The sequence below is a fragment of the Lathyrus oleraceus genome, chromosome 1, assembly GCF_024323335.1.
Source record: "Lathyrus oleraceus cultivar Zhongwan6 chromosome 1, CAAS_Psat_ZW6_1.0, whole genome shotgun sequence".
In the NCBI taxonomy this organism is placed as follows: Eukaryota; Viridiplantae; Streptophyta; class Magnoliopsida; order Fabales; family Fabaceae; genus Lathyrus; species Lathyrus oleraceus.
Genome location: NC_066579.1, coordinates 338,030,857 through 338,052,335, shown reverse-complemented (window position 1 = coordinate 338,052,335; position 21,479 = coordinate 338,030,857). Strand labels below are relative to the sequence as shown.

Sequence of the window (21,479 nt, the reverse complement as noted above, 5' to 3'; positions counted from 1 at the left end):
GGAGATCTTTTCTTGAAGTGCTGCTATCTGTTTCTCCCATTTTTGGATATTGTCATCACAAGCAGCAACTTCTTTGACATAAGTTTCAAAAAGCTTTTGCAACTTCGAAACTTTGTCAGTCGAAGTCGAGACAGCATCCCATTCAACAGTTTGAGTTTCAGACTTGGAGGAGATTTGATTGGTGAGGTCTCTTTGACGAAGAAGATCTGCAGTGGCCAAGTCAATAAGGGTCATCAGCTCCATCACAAAACGTCCAACTTCAGCAGAAGCTTCCAAGACATTCACTTGCTTTAAAATTTTCTTAAGTTCAAGGTGAGCAAGGGAGTTCTCTTCCAAAATTTTGAACAAATCAACATCAAGAATTTTCGTTTTAATTTTGGTCAAGATGCTGCCAAGTGATGGTGCTTCAGAAGTGGCCCCAGAGGTAGTTGAACTGCTCTGAGAAGAATCTTGGAAATTAAAGCGGGCGCTAAGCATAGCCTTCAGATACTCTAAGGGTCTTTGCATTTTGAGATTTTCAAGCTCCTTGCGAGAGAAGCTAGTCGAACCAGTTGATTTGCCACTCCCTTGGGTCTGGTCAGGAGCAGGTGGAGTGTTTCGCTCTAAAGTTTGTTCAGCCTCTGCATGTTGCGACTGGTTGTCCCCATCTTTGGCCGCTTCGTCTTCATGATCATCTTCGACCCCAACCTCCATGTCAGCGTCATCACCCTGAGTTGCAGCATCTAATCCTGGATGAAGAGGAGATTCATCCTCAGAAGTTTCACCCACTGTAGCATCGAATTCTGCCACAGTTTACCTGACTGGATCACTTGCGGGGATATCTTCTTCTGGGACTGTTTCCTCCAGAATTTTCTCAGGTGACTTTTCGACAGCCACTTGTTCCTGAAAATAATTCTAAGGTTTAGAAGGGAAAATACAGGAAAGATGAATATATACTGTCAAAATAAAACTTACCTCAGGAATCTCAGTGTTAAAGCTGGATCTCCCACTCTCCGTGTCTTTCGACTGTTTAGTAGTGGGAGTACTTGCAGAATCCTTCCTGGTCGATTTAACTATGGATCTTTGGGAAGAGACCTTTGTAAGTTTTTTCTTCTGAGGAGGAGGGGGGATTAGTTCTGGAGATTCGTCACCAGATTCTTCATTAGGAACATTATCCTTCCCTTTCTCCTCTTCGCTCTTTCTCTTTTGGAATGTTGCGGGTTTTCGACTTACCTAGTCATGCAGACCAAAGCCAGTTAGTTTTAAAAAGGAGAAAATAAATGAGAAAAAAAGGATTGTACCTTTGTCGAATTTTGCCTAACAACACTTGGTGATGCTTCGACAGAAGTTTTCTTGGAAGGAATCCTCACGGCTAAGGAGAGAAAGAAGATTCAGAAACAGATGTAAGAAACACATGATAATGCAGTTAGAATAACAAAAGAAAAAATCATGTTTTCTGTGAACACCTTCAAGAATGGGATCTTCCACGCGAACGTGTTCTATTCCAATATGAAGGTGTCCTTGGTATTCGCCTAGATGATACTTAGTCGGAACCACACGCTCAGCAGGTTTTTTGTACTGTTGACGAAGAATTTTCATAAAATCCCCACAAACGAACCAATCTGGAAACGGAGGGCTAAAAGTCACGCCAAATTGAGCAGTTGGCAAAGGAGGAAATTTCGGTGGATGACAATTGAAAGCCAGGTCATAGCGCGCCTCTGGTCGAAGATTTGAAGGCAATGACAGTTTTTCAAACTTCTTCGTCAGTTTGCGTTTTAATTTTGCTGCTGCTTCGTGTATGGTTCGACTAAGATCATCAGGTCTATACGCAGTTTTGAAATATTTTTGAAATTTCTGTATCTCCCTAATGTGTCTTTGAATACCTTTTTTAGTCCGATCCTGCACAAAAGCGAAAGCGTTTGTCAAATGTGTAGCAAAGGCAGCTACGTCGAAAAATATGTTGGAATAATAATCTTTCCACCATTCATCAAACTCAGGAGTACATAGGAATGATGGTCGAAATATAACTGGTCGAATGTCGAGAGAGTCATCAGTCAATTTCTTCGATAGTTCTTTGCCCTCATCTTCAGTATGAAGGGAGTTGTAAAAGATGATGGACCCTTTCTTGGAAAATATAGGTCGAGGTTTTATCTGGATTAGGACAAACTGTCTAGAAACAAGGTTGGGTTGATAAACTATCAAATCAATTTGGTTTTTAGTGGTGTTACGATAAGAAAAAAGGAGCCTAGGGGTTAAGAATGATTCCCAAACGTTCAGAAATATATTTTCATCTTTCTGCATTTCCAAAGGCAGTTGTTGGGTAAACCACTTAGGTCCAATTTTTCTATCAGCAAAAGGTGCCATGGTCGAAGTAAATTGATACCTCTTGGCAAACATCATGACGTAGCTTTTGAAAGCTTGTCGAAGGCTAATCCCTTCGTCAGTTGGCGTTATTTGCACCAACCTTGGCCATTCGACAGTCCTATTGTTCACTTCTCCTTCATCTACTTCTGGTGCTACAGGAAGATTAACTTCAAATGTGGCATTAAGCCATAATTGCAAGAGCCATAAAGGTCCTGCTAAGTTGATTTTACCTTGGGCTTTGGCGTTTTTCAAAAAATGTACGCTCTCACTTAGAGATTCGTAAAGGTTAGCCAGAATCATTTCGCTCAAGCATAGTTTTGTGCATGCATGAAGCTGATTGGCTATGGTGATGAATCTCTTGGCAACTTGAAGAGAGCGAGAGAAGAACACATATTTGGATAGCCACAGAGTCAAAAAGGCTATGTGTTCGACATCTGAAACTTCATTGGTGCTCTTGTCATGATAATAGGATATAAATAAAGAGTATGGGGCGAGGCTAGTCTCGAAAGCAATGGTATCTTCGTTTAGGACAGTAGGGTCGAAATCTATACCATTGGGATGAAGGCCAACAATGGCAGCTGCTTCGAAAAGGGTAGGCGTAACCATCCCACAAGGGAGGTGAAAGGTGTTGTAAGTACTATCCCAAAAGTAGAGAGAAGCCAAAAGCATATTTGGGCAGATATTGGGTCCTACTTTCGACAACTGAATAAGGTCGAAAATGCCTATTTCTTTCCAAAAAGCCCCTTTAACCTTTTCGACTTTATCTAACCAAGATACGTAGTCAGAAGGGTCTTTCGACCATGGACAGGTTCTAAATATCCTATTGTAATTTAGATAAGCTAAGTTCAACTCTCCAGCATCCGCCGAAATCGATGGGTCATCCTGTTCTACAACTTTTTCTTTAGACTGAGGTTTTCTTCCAGCGCCTATGGGTTTTGTGTGGAAGTAAGATGGGAAAAATTCTTTTAAACGTTCTGGTTTAGTCTCTGGATTTGGAAGGGGACCTAACATAGCATGACAGTTTCCAGAAATAAGAACAGGGATTAATACCTGGGATTTATAGATGCATTCTTTTTCTTTCTCATTTGGAGGTTCTGGAATATACTGTTGATTTCCAATAGTTACTGGTCCTTTCAAATCGTGTACAGGCGAGAAAGCTGAGTCTTGTTTCTTCTTGGAATGCTTGCTGCTTGAAGGTTTTTGAGGAGCCATTGTTAAGAAAAAACTTAGGAATGTTTCTCAGGAGAAATTTGAAAGTTTAAGAAATGGGTATGAAGAAAAAGTAATCTGAAGCGTTAAAAGGGTTTAAAGAGATGGTTTATGGGTATTTATAAGGAGAAGATGATGAAAACGCTTTAGAATGGTAATGATGATAGTGGGACACGTGGCCGATTCTGATGGGGATGTTAAAGAGGTGGAAGTTGAAAAGAAATCATGATGTGAGGTAATGATGGAAGTGGATTCTGAACGTGGGCTAGACGTGACATTTTGGAGAAAGTGAAATGATGAAGTCTGTGTTGGAAATCGAGATTATCAGACTTGGATTTAATAAAGATTAAATGACATGGCATCAAAACACTGGCTAACAACAAATGACTGTTTCTCCAGAAAAACAGTCGAAACGTCTTTGCTAGGGGGCAATTTGTATACATGCGTTTTCGACGCCATGAGATTTAGTATCCAGAATGATCCTTTAGACAAATGACTTCATGAGATTAACAGTTCAGTTGATGAGTGTTGTTCGACACTTCGACAAAATGATGGTTCGACACTTCGACAAAATGAAGCTTCGACATTTCGACAAGATATCCGCAGATGGAAAGACGTTTTTGACAGACATGGAGGATACTATAGTATTTTGACAATTAGACAAAGCTTGGAAAAAGACGTCAGTTCGACGTGAAGTGTAATTTCAAATTCAACGAGTTGTGACGTTTGGCGGAAGACGCGTGGAAGCATCTGGCGAAAAGGAATCATGCAGAAGAGCCAAATGGCATAGTTTTAGGATTTGGTCATTAGTAACAGATATGTTATTTGTATATAAATAGGGTAGTTGTTATCTGAAAAAGGTGTGAAAAATTACTTGTACAAAATTCCTGAAAATACTCAAAGTACCCGTGTGAGAGAAAAGAGTCATATTTGGAACATGTATGTCTAAACAAACACCAATTCTTTCAAAGTTTTACTTTATAAAGTTTAAAGTTCTTCACAAATCTCCTTTACGTTTTCCAGTCAATTATCTTTCTGCACTTTCTTTTCGACACTGTATGTTTCGTCAGTTATTTTCTGCCATTTATCTTATCTTGTCAAATTTACAACTATTTAAACGTTTTTAGTCAACATCTTTCGACGTAAAGTATTTAGAGAAACAAAATGAAAGACACAAAAGTTGTTCTAGATATCTTCAAAGTCATTTAGATCTGCACATGTCCTAGGATTTGTGTGGTTGATCCTGCAAGTAACCCAATTCTACAAGTTTTGGTAAACCAGAGGTTGTTCGCCAAAATTCACAGTGAACACTCATATATGATGCTCATAACCATTCTTGGATCAATTTCATGGTTGTGATCTTTGTCATGAGGGTCTCAAACCCTAGATGTGAACTTGATAGATCAATGGTGATCATGCCTTACCTACAAAAGAGTTAGGCAAATACAAAGACATATTTTTGGTATTTTGGTTAGTAAAATGATAATATACAAGTATGATACAATCACATGGTGCTTGGTGATCTCTCCCAAAACAAACCCAATGAAAGAGGGGCAAGGAGGATGCCAAGGTATGATCCCAATGCTAATGCTTATGATGAAATTGCATGAGGGATCTTAGGGTCAAATTTGGGGTCTTACACACCGTAAGGTACGGCGCACTTAAGTGAATTGTAGAACATCGTAAGGTACGGTATACTTAAGTAGAATACGAAATATCGTAAGATACCACACGCTTAAGTGATTTTGGCATATCATAAGATATGGTCCACATACACTTAAGTGGGCTTTTTTGATTGCAGCCCACACAAGTGGTTCTATAAATTGAACCTTTGTACAGAAGCATTTGTGCAGTTGCAATTCCGTTCTCTCTCTCTCTCTCTCTCTCTCTCTCTCTCTCTCTCTTACACACACACACACACACACACACACTCAAAGCCTTCATTCGTAGCAGCTAGCACTAAGATTGAAGGAATCCATTCGTGTGGACTGAGTAGAGGCGTTGTCACAATTCAACGTTCGTGATCGCTCTGTAGATCTGCATCAAAGGTTTCAATATCCACAAGAGGTAACGATTCTATCACTGATCATGCCCATTCGTAAGGATCACTAAAGGATATGCAACATGTGAGGGAACTTCCCTCCAGCTTGAGCGATAGGGGCCTGAGGTGCCCCAGTCTGCACGTGCTGAAGTGCAGGGTTGTTAGGTGCGTAGGTCAACATTGGAACAGAAGTTGCCTCGGGGTAGACAAATGGAGCAGCTTGAAATTGGTTCATGTTTGCAGGTTGACCAGCCTGGGAAGGAACTTGAAAGTGGAGGCATGGGCCTCGATACTCTTCTTCATTGTCAGGAGTTTCAGTAGGAACCTGACCTTGAATATCCTCGGGGTTGGCAGCATCAATCGTAGGAGGAGTCTAGATCGTGGGTGCACCCCATGGGAAGACAGCATTCCCGGTAGCATTGGGGGAGACAAGAGTTTGATGAAGGATAAAGGCACCCCCATTAGCAAACTAAGCAGCAAAGTTCAGGCCATCCCATAGGGATATGCAACAGTAAGTATATTCGCAACATAAGGAACCAAGTGATGGTTCACACTTTTCGGTGCTACTGTCTCCACATGAGTTTCAACGACAGCAGCGACAACAGCAGTAGCATTTCTCCAACTTCCTGATAGTCTCTTTGAGATAATCCACTTCAGAAATGGTAGAAACAAAAATTGGGTTCTGGGAAATAAAAATGGTGATGGTGTTCTTATCAATGAAACCTTCGACACTCGGGAATAACACCAGACGATATATGAGTAATGCAAAGCTAGCATAAAAGGCGTCCCAACCCCATGTTGGCAAGCACAATCGCTTTCTCGAACAAGAACTTATACGGAAGGACCTGGGTATTACCCTTAACTCGGAGACTGAACTCAATCAAATCCTTCCTCATGTGCAATACTTGTGCTATCTTGGCAAAATCTGGGAAATTATCTTCTTTCATGTAAGGCGCTTGGGTCTTAACCGACAACTGGAGAAAGTGAGCAAATTCTTCCAGCGTGGGAGCTAGAAGAAAGTCCTGAAATGTGAAATAATGTAATGTAGGTTCGTAGAACTGTGCAAATGTGAATATTAATCCAGCGTCTTCTCTAGTAGATAGGATTTCCAATAGATTGCATAAGCTTTCTTGAAGGCCACCCTGTAATCTTCAACTAAAAATTCACCGAGCTTCCTCAGTTCATCAAACTTGGAGTCTCTTAACTTGTATTGATATGTGTTTCTTCTGTCTGTGTTTTCCATAACTGAATCGACAATAGCAACTAACAATTGTACATCCCTGAAAAATGAAAATGTAACAAGGAGAATTAACATTATGATGTAATGATTCTATATAATGCAATGATGATGAGATTCCACATAATTAGAATTCTGGCTTATTCTGGATAAACTGCATATTTTGTTTGTTGCAAGTTCAAAGGTTCGACGTATACACGAGAAAACAGGTATGAAGGGTCTTGGTTTCCTGCAGAAAAAACAAATATCCCTCTCACAGTTATGTACTATCTTAAAAGGGTGATCCTAAAAGGTCCCTAGAGTCGATGACCCGTTTTGAGATACCATTGTCTTAGACGAATGACTCGTCGAACAATGATGCTTCCAAAAGGATCTACTCTAGGTGTGACGTCTCGTGTCAACAATAATCACAGAATAACTCCATGGAGGTCAAACACAACTCTAGTCACGTTACTATCATATGTCTATACTCAAGCTCAGGTATAGAGCTTCTCTCTCATGTATCATTATCCCAACCCAACAACAGCATATACAGATATCCATAATACGAAATATAACAATAATAAGATAAAAGGCGAATATTATAAAGCGAGTAAGGTATAAAGATAAACACCTAAAACTAGCGAGAGAGAAAAAACAAAACTAGGCTTGACTCCTTTTTGCGACTAGGAAGTACTCCAAGTAGCGAAGTATCCCCAACAGAGTCGCCAGCTGAAGCTAGCGGAAATATACCCGAACGTATCACACGCTCGAACATAAAACAGAGTCGTCATCGAACTTTATTTATTCCCGAAGGAAAGGGAAAACATCGATAAAACCCAGGGAAAAGAGATATGGTAGGTAAGGAAGTCGGTTATGCAAGGGGAAGATATTAGCACCCATAACATCCATGGTACTCCATGGGAATCATTTTGATTATTCTCGCTTGAATGGGTGTAATATCTAAGATTACTTGCAAAAGAATGAAGGAAAATAAAAATAAATAGATAAAATGCTCGGTGAGGATTGGGGCCCTCATGCCTACATATCCTCATAGTGCAATGAGGAATTCAGAGCTCCGTAGTTCAAAGAACTAGTGGTGGGAGGTGAAAAGAATTGTGATCAAGGTATGGTCTAAACCAAAGGATTGTGTTTTGAACTCCAAAAAGGGGTGAAAGCATGAACCCAGGAGTAAATTGGCATTTACAGATATGTGGACTAGCATGGATGACATTATATGCTATAGCCAAAAACAAGGTGAATTAAGTGTTTGGGGATGATCCAAACAGACTTTGGTTCACAAGGTGACGCAAGATGGAGCACAAAGGGATAATATATTTGGCTCAAAGATAACTAGTATATCACATGGAAAGAATGCAGGTAGGATATGAATGCATCAGGGAGAGGAATGGAATAAATGACCTAAGTCACAGAATATACGTTTTTGGTAACAAGTGACTGAAGAGGTATGCTTTGAAACCAAAGGTGAAGGTATATTGGAATCCATTGGAGAAATAGATTTGTACCATAGAGAGAAACATGCATTAACCGATATGTGGACTAGCATGGTTGTCGCTATATGGTATGGCCAAAAACAAGGTGAATTAAGTGTTTGGGTATGATCCAAACAACTCTAGGTACAAATGCGGACTACCACTATATCGTCCTAATAGGGTATATATGGAATTCCAAAGAATTGTATTTCGGTGTCAAAGAAATAGTATGTCACTAGGGTGAGTGGTTCAATGATTGAATGTAGATTATGGATCATGAAAGGTATGAATAATGCCCTAAGATGGAAGAGGAATAATTAGAATTATGCTCGCCAAGGATTTGAATCCTCATGCCTACGTATTCTCATTGTGCAAAGAGAAAATCAGAGCAATCGTAGTTCATGGAACCACGAGAACAAAGAGAGAGATAAGTGATTAAAAGTATAACTTGCACCAACAGAATGGTATCAAGAGGTATTTGTCTAAGCAACAGGGGCTTACAAGACAAACCCAATTTCAGAGGTTAACTGCCATGGAAGAAAGAGAGAGAGATTTTTCTAAGCAACAGGGCCTTACAAGACAAACACCACTTCAAGGAATGATTGTAGTATTGTATAGTATAGGGAATAGTGTATCACTTGTTGGGGAACAAACAATTTGAGATCAAAGATTGAATGGTATTTTGGATCCATGAAAGAAATAGACTCTGAATCGAAGACTAAATCAACTTCTTATCCAAAAAAGAATGAATTAAATGTTTGGAGACGATTCAAGAGGTGGACTGGCGCTATATCGTCCTAAAAGGATGTACAAGAAGTCCAAGGAGAAGTATATTTGATCTCAAAAAGATGGTATTGATTGAATGAATGAAGAATGAAGTGATTGATAAATAAGGTAGCTCCCGAAGAATCTGAATTCTCCTGCCTACGTATCCTTCTAGTGGAATAAGGAAATCAGAGCTTTCGTAGTTCAGCCCACTAGGACTGAAAACAAGATGATTGAGGCAAAAGAAGTGATTGATTGATTGGTGGAAAAGACTTGTCGGATGATTGATAAGAATCACACTAAAGTTTATGAATAAGGGAAAATGCTTTGAATAGCTAGGGCCTAAGCCCCATATGTAAAGTCACTCTAGACAAGGGTAGGAGAAACTCCATCTTATCATTCCTTATTACTTAAGGCTCATGCCGGATGATACTTCTCATAATTGACAAGTTGTTGGAGAAGAATCTCCATTGTTTTTCCTTGTGTTGATGTTGCTTTGCATGAAGAATACTTGGTAGTTTACTCGATTCGTACTGCACTAAAGTCTATGAACAAGGGCAAACGCTTTGAATAGCTAGCGCCTACAACCCGTACGCAAAGTTTCTCTATACAAGGATAGGAGAAACTCCATCTCATCATTCCTTATTACTTAAGGTTGTATCGTACAATTTGAATCGTATTTACCAAGTGTTGACCTTTGATTTATCTTGTATAACCTGTTGCTTAGTATGACTGAGGATGCCTTGATTGACTGTTTGACTTGAGGCTTCGAGCTCCACAGCTTACAGAAAAAGTATTATTTAAGTGACCATGGGTCTTTTGGTCACTCCAATTAGACTATAGGATTATACAAGGTCAAAAGATTTAGTTGATCAAAATTACTTTTGATCAACTTGAATCGAGGGTTAGATTCAATTGAGGAACTAGGTTGATCATAATCTAATAGTTACGATTATTCTCACACTATTCCTAAGGGATCATGTTATATGACTAAAATAGTAAAATAACCCCTAAAGGGTAAAAACATCATTTCACAATAATGTTGGATTACAAGTACAAATTTACCTTTAATCAAAATCTAACTACCGCCTTAAATTGTAATCGGATCCTAAAACAATCCTAATGTTAGAAATTAATCTAAATCAACTAAACTAAAAAAAAATCAAGTAAACTCTAAAATCAATTAAATTCTAAAACCAATTAAATCTAAAATCATGTAAATTCTAAAATCAATTAAATCCTAAAATCAATTAAATCCTAATTAAAAATGTATTTCTAAGGAAACTAAAACTAAACCTAATTGTTAATCAAACTTATTAATGGTTAATCAAAAACTAATGGCTAATTAACACAAAAAAGGCCAAAATTAGCCCAGCAGCCGAATTGGGCTTTGCAGGGGGGGTGTAGGCCCGATACAGAGTGTGGCTGGAAGCACACTATGTGGGATCAGATGGAACCAAAGCTCAAAATCCAAAATGGACCAATACAGGGGGTGTACGAATTGGTTCGGGGTGATGTGGTAAATGGTTAGGCCTGACGAAAAAGGCACAAACCATAAGCAATTGAGGGAAAGGGTCAAGGTTCAGATTTCCCTCATGTGTTCACATGTTCAAAAATTGAATAAGAAACTATCATCTTCCATCGCGCCGGAATCCGTCGACGGCGGAGACCTACACTACCAGAACCACATGACAATCTCCTTGTTTCCATGCCCTGATCTTAAATTCACCTTCCATTTCTCCAACTCGAGAACGAATCAACCATACCGAAGACCTATCTATATGAACCCTAAATGCCAAAATGCAAATTAAATGATGCTCAAGAGCCATACAAAGACCAAAGCATGGGCCTTTAGCTCCCAAGACGAAGCAATACATTGCAGTATCTTTAGATTGGAGAAAAAGAATGGAAAGTAATTACCTACCGGAGCAACTCCGGTGGTTCTTCACCGGTGAAAATGAGGTTCAGGTAACACGTTCTTCCTTGCTCAACCTCTACTCCAAGCCTTCTTCTTCTCCTTCTTCTATCTCTACAATCTCGTTTCTTCTTTTTCTTCTGAATTCGGGAGTGAGTGACTGAGTGGATTTGGATTGATGATGGGGCTTAGAACAAGCTAATTAAAGCTCTAATGATGAGCTTCAATGGATTCTAAATAGTGCGTGTAGGTGAGGTTTAGAGTGTGAAAGGGAAAATTCAGAGAGTGGAGGATTTGGAGGTTCGATCCAAAAGTATTCAAAATGGTAAATGAGAGTGAAATATATAGGAGTGAGGTTTGGAATCAGCTTAGCTTAGGAGTTTGTTATGATTAGGTTTGGAATCAGCTTAGGAGTTAGTTTTGATGAACTCAGTGAGTTCAATCTGTTAACTCACTGAGTAGGTAGTTAGTTGGTTGGATTAGTTTAAGTTAGTTACCCAAATCCTGACTAGTTATGTGAATCAGTTAAGAGAAAAGAAATGAGTTAATTCCTTGTTGGACTATTAATTGTTAGTGTCATTGAAGGTTGTATTGTTATAATGTTAGCAAAAATCGAAACTTGATGTTAGGTGACTCTCATTGCCTTTGTTAGTATGAATTGCTAATAGGATGCTCCAACTGTCATGGTCATTTGAAATGTCACTGAACCAAGGTTGTAACCATATTTACAATTAGAATGAATTAAAATATGGCTTAGAAGGGATAAAAACTTGTTATAATGAATCGTCAGTGGTATAGCTTAATGTCATGTCAATTAATTTGGATAAACTATGTTGGTTAATTTGAAAAGAATTAGCTCTCATATTATGTTAGGATTAGAGATTTTTTTATGGATAGATTCCAGTCTACACTGCTAGTAGGACTTCTAAATGTTGTCAATTCTGACTTGCTTCTGGTCTATGCAGGGGTGTGGTTTTAATGGTGATTACAGGAAGAAAGCTTTGCATTGGGTGGACTATTTTTGTAGCAGGATGGTCATACCTGATGCAATGCTTGTGGTTAAGCCTACTGCCAACCCATAGGTCATGGTTATGCAGGTTTACTACACAAGTTCTAGGACTACTGCTTGGTCTGCAACATGCCATGCAACTCTGGTCATGGTAATTGGATTGGTGAATTGTTGGAGGTTTTTATGAATTATTTACTTATGACCTCTTTATGGTTAATTGTTGGACTGCTGACCAAGTTGATGTTTGTGAACTGAATGTTGGTTTGCAGGTTATCTTCATGAATGCATGGTGGTTTCTTTTGAACTGAACTGGCTTTTCTAGAGTTTCTTGTATGTGAACCGGTACTTATGTTGTAAGATGTAGGGATTGCTATGTTGCTTTGTTATGTATGCCTAGTGAATATCCTTCCTTAGACCATTGTTACCATCCATGCCAATGACTGCATTGCAGGATATTGCTAGAACAGGGTTGCAGGTTTGTTGGCCAGCTTAACATTGATGCATGTGCTTGGACTGTTACTGATTTTCTATGATTGGTTTACTGCTTGGTTGAGGTATGCAATGTTGCAAGTCTGAACTTTGACTTGGTTCTGCAGGGTCATTGCAGAATGGTAAGCTTTTGTTGCTTGGAACTTGTTGTTTTGTTGCTAACTGTTACAATGACATGTTGTAGTGCAGGACTCACTGCTAGATGCATTCAAAAGTGCATAAAACTATGTGGCCTGCTGCAGAACCATGAACGTCAACTGATGTGTCATGCCTTATTTGTCATTCATGTGTTGCATGGTGCTGGATTGATGGCATTGGTTGCAGGCCTCTTCAATGCCTTGACTCTGTATGCACAATTTGCTCATGATTCTGGTGAAGTCATGTTAGTGTACATTGCACTCTATGTTGCTCTGATTTATGCTATCATGTGCTTGTTGATCAATGTTTGGATGGTTCTATAATGTTGTTGCATGGTTTGCTTAATTCTGTTGCATGCATGATAGAAATTAGCTGGCTTGGCTCAATGTTCCTAACCTTATTCATGTGTTTCCTTTTGCCTAGATTCAACCTTGGCTTGGTTTTGTACAACATGGTGCCTCCAAATGTGTGTTGCTAGGTTGGTTGGCATGGTTATGCACATGGAAGATGATGATTGAACCAACACTTTGCAACATGACCAAGATTGGAATTTGAAAACATACATGAAAAAGAACAAGGATTCAAGGTCAAGGATCTAAATTTGATCTTAGGATTGGAGTTAGAACTAGGACTTAGGGTTTTGGAAGATTGGGTTGACTTTGGTCAAAGTTGACCAAAAAGTCAATTGTTGACCAAAGTCAACATCTGGTCAAAGTTTATTTTTTATATTTTTCTCCTGTAATGGACACTTGTATATAATGAATGTGATTGATATTTTGGATGAAATGGATTAGATTAAATTCTATTATATGAATCTTGTATATGAAAATGTTTGAAATTAGATTGAAATGAAACAACTTGACATGACTTGAAATGGACATGACTTAAGTATGAATGGAATCAAACTTGACAATAATTGAATATGTCTAAGAATGGATTACCAAAGCTTAAGGAATAAACCATAGCTTGTATGAGCAAAGGCATGGCAACAAATGAAATGAACATTGACTAGTTGAAAATAGGCTAAGCAAGGCATGACCTTGGACTAGGCATGAGGGTGACCAGATGAAATGGCATGGATGGAGCAAGTAATGGAAGTTATAGGACCAAAGACTTGAGGTAACACCAATGGCCTTAAGCCCAAATGAATGGAACCATCCTAGTAATCATCATGAATGAACTAAGAACAAGGGGATAATGATCAAGCAAAGATACCAAACATTCAATGGGTGAAAAGTGGATGAAACTAGGGTTTGGGGCTATTTAGATGAAAATTCATGCCCTATGACAAAATCCTCTTTGATTAGGATTACCTGAAGCATGCCCTTCAACCAAGGCCTTTGAATCAATCATGATTTTTTACCAGCAAGTCTTCAATAGATGAACCTCCCCAATTATGGTTTTGATAGCCAAGACAAGGCCTAAAGAAGCTCCATAAGGTTCCATCCTCTTATCATCAAGAATTAGGGTTTGAAAGCCCTGAGGATTGCTTTGATGACACCTTGTTGAATCCACACCTCCAAGATCAGACAATTATGGTTTTACATCCCCTATGTTTTGATGAATAGCCAAGCCATACTTTAGAAGTTTGATCCACACACAAACCTTAGCTTCACAAGCCAAGAGCTTTGAATTTATTGTGATCCACTAATGGATGAATAATACATATGGATGAGTTACGAATGTATGCAAATGATCCCCAAGTCAAGTGGTTGGATGAAAATATGAAAAAGGGAGGGCGAATTTTGTGGTACAACAACCATGAAAGATTGAACCATTGCTTTGCTGCAAACACTTAACCTTGCCACCTACGTAACTTAGCAAATCAAACAGAATTAGGTCATGGAAAATTGAACTGAGCCTTGAACATTAACATTGCCCTGAAAATTGCAATACACAAACCAAGCTCGACTCAAAGAGCCTTGCGCATTGACACAACCCTGCATAATTTCAGCATACAAAACCATAACCCTGCAATTTCGTTTCAGCAGACATTAAATTGAGTTCCACCATAAGCCATAGAAATGCAATACATACAGAATCAAAACTAACAACTAATTGAAACTCACATTTCCAACTAGCTCAACTTCACTCTCATTTCACCCTAACATAATTTGGAATTTGCAACTAACCTAATGTGAATTTCAATCACATTTCGATTGCATTTGATAACTGAATCGGAATCACCCTTCCTCTATAAATAATCATCACTCCTTCATCATCGGGGATCACACACTCACTTTTCACATTTTCTAAATTTCTCAAGATTCATTTTCATCTCAATCCTCTCTTCACCCTCACACTGAGCTCTCTCACAGAAACTCCATTGAAGCTTCACCTTGAAGTTTCAATAAGAGTTGAGTTAAGCCTCTCATTTCAATTCATCACGGTTCAATCTCTCGGTCACTTCGATATCTCAAATTGCAGAAGAATTTTAGAAGAAGAAGAGAATCAAAGTAAGGAGTTGTGTTCAAGAGTTACCTATTTTAAGTTATTTTCCATTGCATTTATGTTTTATTTATTTTATTTATTTATTTTGTTTAGAATTAAAAGCCCATAAGACTCATTAGATTTTCTTTGTTTTATGTATTTAAAGACATTTGGTATAAGGATTAACTTTTTGATTATAATAAATTTCAAAGTTTTGTTTAATCTTTCTAGTGTTAGTTGAAATAAAGCTAAAACTAATAAAATCTTTGTTCTTAGTTGAAATAAGTCTTTTTATTGGGAAATTAATGATGTTAGTTTTGATAACTTTAACTTTTCGTAATAAAATTAAATTAAGTAAAAACACTATATTTAATTTAATTTAATCCTTTTGAGGAATTAACGATGATATGATATTATTCTGGAATTTACTATAAATATGTATATACGAAGTTCAAGGTTACAACAATGCATAATGAACCCATTATTTTCATAAATCATATTCAAAATTCCATAACCCCAAAATTAGATAACTTATAAAATCATGCACGAGAAATCAAGGAAAGGGAACCCAAATTTATTTTCTAATCCTAAGATTTTTATTTTTTCTCATACTCTACTTATTTAATGTTCACTCTTTAGGTTTCCCTTCATTCTTAAAGAGATAATGGTAAAGGAAGGTAAATGTTGGGTGGAGATGTCGACGAGTACGAGGGTGAGGAATATAAATGCTTGCAAAAAACACATGCTTATGATTTTTTCTAGATATTTCTATTGATTTGTTAGGTCAATATATGTCACCAATAGAATAACACATTATTCTAAGGTATCATCTCAATATTCCATTATTTTCTATTGACGAAGTTTACACTATTTTCAGTAAGGCGTTCCGGGATACCATTGAGGAGTACACAATTCATTGTAAGGAGCTTGTATGCTTCAAATTTGAGCATGAATTTGTTACTGATGTAATTTTTTTAATAGATTTAGGTAGGAGAAAATATTTATAAAGAAAGAATCCCCCTAAATTTTTTAACTGATCTGTTGGATGAAAGATTAACAGTTGGGTATGTTGACCAAGTGACTCACAACACAGGAGAGAAGAATGAGGTTGAATTGTGATATTCAAAAATAGAAAACAATTTATCAAAACTTTAATTTTAAAAATGTTTATGTTAGTATATACAAACAAATCGATAAATAGTAGTGGAAGAATGAGAAAAAGAGAAAACAAATAGCAGAAAGAAAATAAACGACAAAAAGAAATAGATAATGGATAGAAAGATTGCACAAGATTTTTATACAAGTTCATCCTAATCATTTGGCCGAATTTTGTCATTAATAGTTTTCTCTTGAGAGTTCAACTAAAATAAACATTGAGTTTTTATATGATGAGCCCAAACAACTTTAAAAAATGCACTGAGCTTTTACATAGATCAATCCACAGATCCATAAACAAAACTTTTAAACAGGCTTAGCGCAAAAACCTTCTAATAGCAAATAGGGATTTTAAATGGGCTTATCTCAAGAACATTCACTTATGATTTGTTTAGGTTTAACTTACAACGATAAATCCTTTACAAATATATTACACAATAGAATCACACTTTTGAATAAAACAAATTAAGCTCAACACCAATACAACATCACTAGACTTGTCAGTCTCTTATAACTGAGGAAAATTTAGTAAATAGAAGAAAAGAGAGTAGAAACAATAATAGAAAGGTTTCTATTCAAAAATCTGGTGTAAAATGAAATGAGGAGAAACCTCCTTAGAAAAATATTTGGCTAAAAAAGGAAACGATTCGTGAATATTTTTAATGTTTTAATCAATTAACGTTGGTTGTTTAATAAATTAACCAATACAAGTAAAGAGAGAATGTATATACTTTTTTTACCAGACATTTAGACAGGTTAAGCCCAATCATTTGGGTGACTTCTATTCCTGAGTGTTTCCTTATTAGAGTTAAACTAAAATCAATATTGAGCTTTTATAGGATTAGCCCAAACAACCTTCAAAAACATATAAAACTTTAACATAAGATCAACCCCCAATAAAATAGTTTTTACACATGTTTAGCTTAAGAACCTTCTAACACAAAACATATTTTTTACACGGGTTTAGCTCAAGAAACTTCACCCATGAGTTTTTTAGGTTTAGCTTGCAACATCAAATCCTTTACAAAGACATTACGTAAGAGAATATCACTCTTGAATAAAAAAAATTAAGAACAATAACAATCCAACATAACTTTTATAAGGACTTGTCACTCTTAAGACACTAAGAGAACTCTAGTAAATAGAAGAAAAATGAGTAAAAAGAATAGTAAAAATATTTTTATTTAGGAATTAGGTGTAAATTGAAATAAGGAAAAATCTCCTATATATAGAAAAATATTTGCCTCAAAAAATAAATGATCCATTGACATTTGTAATATTTTAATTAAGTAACCATGGTTGTTTAATCAATTAACCAAACCAAATCAGAAAAGTTTGAGCTTCAACATCATCTAATATGTTAATAACTCATTTAATTTATTAAGAGGTGTTAGAAATTGATTTAATCAATTATATGAGGCCTTTAATTAATTAATCATTTGTAAAATTCTTTCAAAATAGATTAACCAAACTTTTAACAAATTAAGCACATGGTCAGAAGGGTTTAAGACATTTTATCAATGAAAAGAGGATTAAAAAGTTTTTCTGTGTGTACATTATCTTATTACCTCAAGAAATTCTCTTGTCCCTTTTTACAATAAACAATCAAATTTTCATACTCTTTCCTATATAATATGCAATTATTACGACATGCATGTATTTTGAAATAGTCCAAATCCATTGGACATAATATATTTTTGGCCTCATAACTATGGTTTGACATCGTGTTACCTTCTGAAAGCATTTTTTACAATAATTCAAACAATTTAGTGAAACTTTTATCCGTCCATCCACCTCTTGCCTTAAGATTAAATAGTCTTAACACAACTGACAACCTGGTAAAAAAATTGCATCCTAGATCTAACAACTTTTCCATGTCACTTTTCAAAGTATCTACCACATGGAATTTCTTAAAAGTATCTACTCCAATATCACGAATCATATATTCTAGATTATTATTCATGAATTCACCATCTTCAACTTTATGTGACGCATTTTTTTTTGTCACTTCACCATGTCATATCCATTCCGTATAATTTTGAATAATTTTATCACAACCACAATGATTGAATATAACAATCCTTGGATGTTTTTGCGTATTTCGACAAATTTTACAAGGACACCAAAAAGTTCAATTATCGTTAGGAATATTTTATTTCCATGAATTCAAGAAATTGAATCAATTCATTCTCATACTCTTTACTTAATCTATTGGCTCTTATCCAACTATCATCCATAATAACATACAACTTCTGAAAATAAAATAAAAATGAATATTCCAAAATAATACAATAATAATAATAAACTACAACAACTACAAATACCTGAAAAACAACATTGTACATTATACCCTAAGTGTCAAAAACCATGACAATAACAACAACAAAGACAAAAACAAAAACAATAACAATAACAATAACAATAACAATGACAACAACAACAACAACTATTACAACGATAGGAACAACAACAACGGCGAAAACAACAACAACAATATTAACATGAGAGAGTTTTACTTATCAGAAACGTGAAAAAAGTGTTTATTTGAGATTCGAGCTTCCTTCCTCCTTGTAGAAGATGTGGTTTCAATTTGTTAGGTGGAGATAATTGTGTTTTAGTTTGTTAGGTGAAGAGAATGGTGTTTCAGTCGAAGAAAAATTCTAGGATGTAAAAAGTGAATGAATGAAACTTAACATTCAGATGAAAGAGTAAAATAATAATTAGACTTAACATCTCGATTTTCAGAAAAACTAAGGGAATCAACTTAGGTAAAAATTGTGTTTAATTTATTTAAATATAATATTAATCAACTTATAATTTCGTTTTTCTAAAGAACCGATGCATAAGATGATTTACAAAATAAAGACGAAATTTGGTTCTAAATAAGACATAAATTTACAAGAGCTGGAAATCGAAGCTCAAACCTTAATCTATATAACATGTCAGTTTTCTACAAAATCGAGGGAAAAGATGAAACATTTTTTAAAATTAAATATAATTGCGCGTCTTGTAACACCCTAAACCCAAAACTTATATAAAAAGGATTATACGTTTATTAAAGTGTTACCAAATTCATAACATCTCAACTTTATTCAAATAACAGCGAAATGTCAAATTAAAATATTCAACAAAATCATGTTTGTTCTCAACTTCAAAATAGCGTCATAAAAACTCCTCAAAACATTAATTCAAATTCAAAAAGTAAAACAAGCGTCCTAGCCCTGATGTTACATGATCAGAGCATAACCACTAAATAAAAAATGAAACTAAATGGAAATAACGTCAAAAGTTATCTTCCACTCACAATAACTTCTAATCCTGATTATCTGCAAGATGTCCATGGTGGACAATATCAAATCAAAGGGGACGAGAATTCACATTAATAAATTAACATTATAAACTGCAAGGTAGAATTCAAACATCTACACATCCAACATCTATCAAGCAATGTCATTCTCACACACAATTCAATAACATACACAAGAATCACATATTCATCATTTAATTATGCAATGAGACTCTCAATCTCAACTAGACTCATATGCATGTGGTATCATATCATCATCAATTGGTTCACTCAGGAACCAAATTTTCCCTACTCGAACCCCGAATCCACCCTACTCGGATTCAAGACAAGTCACCAATCCACCCTACTCGGATTGCAACTTGTCTCCATCATCAACAACAACAACATAATGAATGAATGTCACAACACGTCAATGCAACAAAAATATAATGTTTAAACTCCCCTCGTGACAATAAATAAAACATGCATTAATCCAACGACAATAGTTCCCCTCCCGAATTATCATCTCACAACAACATACTAATAATTCAGCAACATAATTTATGCTCATACAACAACACAATATCATCACAATTCACAAAATTATTACAACATCACCATTACGTATACACATCTCCATCATTCATCAATTAATTCACAAATTCGATTAAATCATGTTTAATCGTTAAATCATATCAACCATCATTTAAAATAGCGATTATCAGAACATAACAGTGCTCAAAACATCCACAAAAGTCTAAAAATAGAAATCTAATACTTAATATCATCAACACAATCATATGTGCTCACTGCAAACCCATGACAGGTTACCTGTCACAATAGTGATACTCGTCACCAACTTCAAACATTTATACCGTCAGTCAAGTGGCGACCGACTTGAAACACAAGCCTGGGAAGCATGACGAGTTATCCGTCACGGTGCTGAAAGTTGCGAAATATGTTATGCTAAATGGAGTTCACTGCAAAACTCAAAATTTCCCATCTCAGCCATACAATTTTGACCAAAAACTGCACATACATGTTATATACTCATCAACAGCAACCAATTTCATCAAATCAATACATTTAGTTCATGATTTTCATAAATTCATGTTATTCTGAAACCTTCAAACATAGAACAATGGTGAACTTTCATCCGCAACTCAAAAATAGAATTCCATACATATCATAGTGCACGAATTTAATATCAACAACAATATAAACACCAATTCAATCAATACAAAATCGGAATTTTATAAAAACTCAAAGAATCCTGATGGAGGTTAAGGACTCCTCCATTCTACCCCTCAAACATATACCCATTATTGAATCAATTATCTCCCCTTACCTGGTTTTCCTAGCAACAATAGCAAAATTACGGTCTTTGATTGTTCTTTCCTCCTTCCAAAGCTTTAACATTTTATCTCCCTTGTGCCCAAGTCCTCTTTTCACGTACTAATAAAAAATGTCTTAAACCTAGGTTATCTCTTAACCTTATATAATTAAGGTAATCTAGTCATAATTATAATTCTCTCCCTTACTAGTAATTACTCTTACTCCTTGCTCCCCTTTATTTCTCTAAATTTACAAATTGAACCTAAATTCTCTAAACTATTATTTTTAATTAAATAAATTCACTAGTATTATTTTAACTATTAAATAAATTCCAATTATTTTAAATAAACTTCACTAATCTCTACTTACTCTCTAACCCCACCTCAAGGTCACACACTCATCCCCCAGATTAATTCAATTATCACACATAATAATTAAATTAAAATACAAATAAATCAATTAAAATAATAACTCAAAAACTGGGGTGTTACACGTTTCAGGTCATTTGACCTCAGATTTTCTTTGGCTTAAGGGAAAGCTTCTTCGCAAGACATATCTCGCCTTTTCTTCTCTAACTTATCCTCTGTTATGTTCTATCTTTTTCATTTTTTCATTTTTATTCTATTGTTCTCTCTTCCAATTTTTTTTTATCACA

At 36.0% G+C, this 21,479-nt stretch overlaps 1 long non-coding RNA gene across 5 annotated transcripts; it reads left to right on the top strand.

The window, feature by feature from the left end:
* The first annotated feature begins 10,584 nt into the window (after positions 1-10,584).
* LOC127134925 (uncharacterized) lies at positions 10,585-13,426 on the top strand. 5 transcript variants are annotated; one of them, XR_007808399.1, is made up of 5 exons: positions 10,585-11,035; positions 11,948-12,142; positions 12,261-12,351; positions 12,443-12,862; positions 13,042-13,426. It is a non-coding gene; the product is annotated as an uncharacterized LOC127134925 (long non-coding RNA). The 5 variants fall into 5 exon arrangements; XR_007808398.1 differs by having other exon boundaries at positions 10,586-11,035; positions 12,261-12,321; XR_007808396.1 differs by having other exon boundaries at positions 10,586-11,035; positions 12,261-12,545; positions 12,670-12,862.
* The last annotated feature ends 8,053 nt before the right edge of the window (positions 13,427-21,479 follow it).